Below are 5,000 nucleotides of genomic sequence, written 5' to 3'. Positions count from 1 at the left end.
GTTCTGTGATGTTATTGGTGTGTGCAGTCTCCCAGTCATTGTGGCTGTCGCAGATAAATGATAGTGTGCAGTTGTCTGCATAGTCGTCTGGTCAATTTAAGGAGTAGGGAGATGGATCTGTAGTTTTGAAGTGACATTTTACTGATTTCCTAATGTATGGCTACAGCATTTGTTGTTTCCGTATTTTTGCCATTTGTATTAAGCATGTCTGAAACTGATTTGTTTGGCTTGTCAACCTTGGCATTATGGGTAGTGACCCTTTGGGGTCTTGAATCATCATTCTACTAGGGAAAAGGCTTGCTGGAATTTCTGCTTTCTCCTTACTGAAGACACCCATAGATCCTTTGGGCTTATCAAGAGGCTAGATAGAGTCATCAGGAGTGAAAAACTGATGTTGCTTGATACAACCCATCAGGATTTACTCCCCATCGGCAAACTAGTTCGGTTTGTAGATTATCTTTCCATCTCCTGACTTCCCACTTCTGTGCCCTCTTTATCCTTGAATAAGCAGTAGAATGAAGACGGTTGTTAAGTTATGTGGGGTTCCGTTTGTAGCGGATATGATAGAATGGTGCGACAAACATTACGTTTGGGGAGATCTGTGATGGCAGGATCGGGGAAGGACCCTGTGTATGTGTGGGAAAGTCCACATGACTGGCAAGACCATAGGTGTCTAGAAGGCCTTCAAATGCGTTGGTGATCAAGTACTGAAGCAGGTCATCAAGGTGGTCCTGGAGGAATGTCAGAGGTTCGGGGCCATGCCAACGGGGCCTGTAACAAACGCATAGAGGAAAGGCCTCATGGATGTTTGCCCGTGACCTGCACCTACAGAGGAAAGGAACAAGAACCTTCTCCTTGGCCAGATAGTAATGAGATGCCAGAACATGAGCCACTGGCACTTTCTGATATGTGGCTTACTGGACATCACTTTGTTGAGCAACTTGCAGGAGTGTGAGCATACACACAGGGTAAATGATGCTCTTGGTCTTGCTCCCTAGTTCTCTAGATAACATGCCTTGTCTCTCCAAAAAGAGTGACAACCCCTGACTTGATTCTGGCTTCAGAGTGACATAAGCCTAGTGAAACGTGGGCTGAAATTGAATGTGAGGTGAAAAATGAGTTCAGTTTACACAGGTGCGAGGCTAAAGCTAATAGCGTCAGCAATGGATTTAATTATCAAAATATCAGATGAACTAGCATCGTGCAAGCCATATCTCCCAGTCACTCTGCTATGCGTGACTTTCATTTGATTCCTGATCCAACGGTATACCTGTTTCCATTGTCATTTTGTTAATATTACCATGATCATTAGTTTTACGAGCTTTATCATAATTATAATTCTATGTTATTATCAGAATCATCACCATGTTTATAATGTTAGAGGTGATCTGTGTTTTAATGAGAATAGTGGTCAGTAGGTAGACATTATCAATGTGCATACCCTGCTGTGGGTTGTCAATAGCTTATCTGTAAAAGGCGCATGGGTTAGGGCTCTCACGATGGTGACAGCATCTGCTTATGGCAAGGCGTTATCTGTAGGCAAAATGGATGAAGAAGCATCTGCATTATCCGTGAAGTATGGATAATCTCAATTTTCAATCAAAGTATTGACCCTTTATTTAATTTAAGATTAAGACTGGTAGCTCAGTCGTGGTCTGCTCTTACAGTGGGAACAGGACATAATAAGGGTAGGGAAAGTACAAGCTCTTGGCTAGAAGTTCTTCATTGCTGAAAGTGTACTAGTGTTTATCTCTTTATTGGCAGAGAACAGGCATTGCAGCGCGGGAACAGGAGCCATTGTGGTCAGGTTGAGACCTGAGTGTCAAATGATAATTTTCTGCCGAATCAGTTCTTTTTATCACCTGTCCCCGGTTGATAGACAGCCAGGAGCAGCTTGCAAAAAATGTAGTCAAGTTTGAAGCGCCACAGGATCTATTGCTTTAGACATAAGCTAAAGGGAACATGAATGACCTTGGCAAGGTGCCATTAGAGAACTTTTGTCCATCTGGGGCTCCGAGAGTAATCCTGGCAGCCTGGTCCAGTGTTTTCATGACAGTCTTACCTTGGTCCAGTCAATCAGGTACTGTATCTCCCTTCAGAAGGTGAGTCACTAGTCTACCAATAGCCCGAAATATTGGAAGATCTTTACCTTGGGCATCCAGTCTCAAAGCTATGGCTTTTATCTGCAGCATACCCTGGACAAGACATTCAGACAATGTACCTACCACTGGAGAAAAGAAGTTCATCCACATATGAGATATTCTTGCACCCCTCTGAGAGCTCTAAATCGAGAATACTAATCATGAGAGCATTGGAAAAGTGCTGGACCAAGAGCCCCTTCATAAGGTATCCCATTTTCAAGTGGTTGGTACTCTGAATGCCACCCTTGGAACCTAACCTTGGCAGATCTGACAAAGTTCAGGAAATTAGCCAGATTGTGTGTCGTGCTTTTTTCCTTGGTGAGTCCATATCGGCGGTCTGGACGAGTTTCCAACCTCCACTGGAGTCGGTTAAGCACTATTCTCTTTGCTGTCTTTCCCAGACAGCTAAGATGTGTAATGGATGGTACCTTCCCAGCTTCTTTGGTTTAGGGATAAGGCAAAAATGTGTGTTAATCTTCTAGTCCCAGGTGGGAAATGGTTGGATAGGAAATCCTATCACTTCCTGTAACCGAAGGAAAGGTTTTCTGGTAAGTTTATGGGGTCAGAGTTATTCCTGACTGGTCCTGATCTCTGCTGGTAAACCGGTGCTACCTGCATGAGTAGAAAACTTAAGGGCCACCCAGTTGGCCTCCAAATGGAGTTCCTGATGGATACACCATGTGGGGACAACCCAACCCACTGTCATATCTACATCTAAAACTGCCTAACACTTTTGGCAGTTTCCTGAGCATATCTGATGACCTCCCTAAGAAGGGAAAGAATTTCAGGCCTTGTATGTTGTATGTCATCCAAAATCTCTGCGGTACATAGTAACCATTAGTTCCTGGATAGGGTCTTTGGGATAGTCATTAAGGCTGTTTGATCTGTGACTCTGATCAAGTAAGCCTTGAGCACATCCACATTGTCATTGTATCGGGAACCAACTGTATCCCCTCTTGCCCATGGAGAGAGGACAGGACTTGGGCATTCAAGTAGTGTCCTCTGGGACATAAAGGGCATCCAAATATGATGGTGGCATCCGATGCTTCGGAGACTGATGTTTCAATGTAGTTCTTATCTCCGGTCATCAGTATCCCCCTGCTGACAGGGTCTCTTTATCTGTGGAGGAGACTGTTTGCCTTGACCTTTGTAGTCATAGGCCTTCTCATCCCCCTTTTGGTTCTGTCGCTGTCACTACCCTCCTTCTCCGCCTCCTCACAGGCATCCCCCAAAACCGCAGCTACTGCCTTGATATCACTACTGTGGACAGCAGGAGTATCAGATCCTTCTCACATATATCTGTTCTCATATATATCTATCTACTCCTCTGTTTTGGACTCCCTTTCTGGGTCTGATCCCTCGGAGCAGTCACTAGGGGCAGGGAACTTTCTCCTTAAGAGGAAGGGGATTCCCTTTTCCTCCATATCTGTTCCCAGTCATGGATGCCTGAGGAGTAGGTATAAAAACTGACCACTTCTCAATGCGAGGTGATTACATCCTGTTTATAAGCAACTGGAAAGCCAAGTAATACCATTAGGACCCTCCTGTCATCTGGTGTTATTTCAGGGGTACTCACGTTTCCATCTGTGGGCTTCATTTCCTTGAAAAAAATCAGGTGGCTTGATCTTTGTAGACAATTTATCATGCCCCCATCCTTTCAAGTCCCGATAGTAACAGGACCTTCTGTCAGTTCTCAATGGCCCTAACTAATATGAAAAAGCTATCGAACCCCTCTGAGTTTGAGTGGAACTCTGAACTTGTTCCTTCTTTTAGGGGCTGTGGTCTCTCCCTCCGAGTCCGTCGTCGGCTGTTGTCGTTTGTGGTCTCCCCTCCGATATGGTATTTACCATAAAAGTAATACTTCATTCACACTCCTATGGCCCCACCCCAAAAAAGAACCTCGGTGTTAGAATATACCTCTAACAGCCACAGGGGTAATGAGAGAGTATACACAACCACAACCTCATGCTAAAGGCAGTCAGTGGACCTGTGAGATGCTAATGTGGCAGAAAACGCATAACCCTATTCTTACTAGAATAAGGGACCGAAGAGGTTTGTTGCTAGCCACAGGGCGGACACAGCCTCACTCAACCTCCAGACCTTCCGTCTCGTAGCTCAGAGGGATGCCACTTTGGTATACACGTGGCCAGGTGAAGACCCCCCTGGTGGGAGTGGGACTTACTGGGTCAGCACTTTTAGGTACCATTTGGTTGTCCCCTCCACGAAACCAACCATTGGCGAAGCCATCTCAGTAGGAAGGGCCATGCCCATTGTTAATTCATTTGGGGAGGACTTCAAGCCCCTGCACCACGACAAGCTCTTTTAACCTAATGCTCAGGAATGTGTAATGGTAATGTTCTTAGCTACTTGTGAAGAGAATTGCCTGGCGAAAGCATTATTATTGTCTTTAGGAGAATCGAAATTTATGCCATGTTATGTTTTTTTTGTGTGTGATTTTATTAATAGAACTATTCATGTAAAAGTGTTGCATTGCTGATAATTGTAGAGACAAATCTTTGCCAGGAGTCTTTTCGTTTGTCTAATGGTTCTAAACTCCCAATTCTTGCAAGTTTGTTTGCAAAAGATTTCATCAATTTTTTTCTTGAAAAAACAGTACACCCTATTTCATTCTTACAGCTCCCTCTGGCAACTTCATGTCCACCAGGAAACTCTGTGCTTAATGCTCTTTGTTTGGAGTCTTAAGAAACTGATGCCTTTGCTGCACTTCAACCGCATTTTTTAATGTGTTTGAGTACCGAGAGCGACCCAGTCTGCTCAGACCAAAGGTAATTTAGGGTATCAGACAAATACTAAAGGCAAATAGGGAGATGGTCATTGTTAAAAACCATTGAAGTAGAT

The sequence above is a fragment of the Penaeus japonicus genome, unplaced genomic scaffold (genome assembly GCF_977035675.1).
Source record: "Penaeus japonicus unplaced genomic scaffold, GWHDUDI00000001_assembly GWHDUDI00000001, whole genome shotgun sequence".
Taxonomy (NCBI): Eukaryota; Metazoa; Arthropoda; class Malacostraca; order Decapoda; family Penaeidae; genus Penaeus; species Penaeus japonicus.
The sequence above is the reverse complement of the archived record's forward strand: the minus strand, read 5'-3'. Positions refer to the sequence as shown.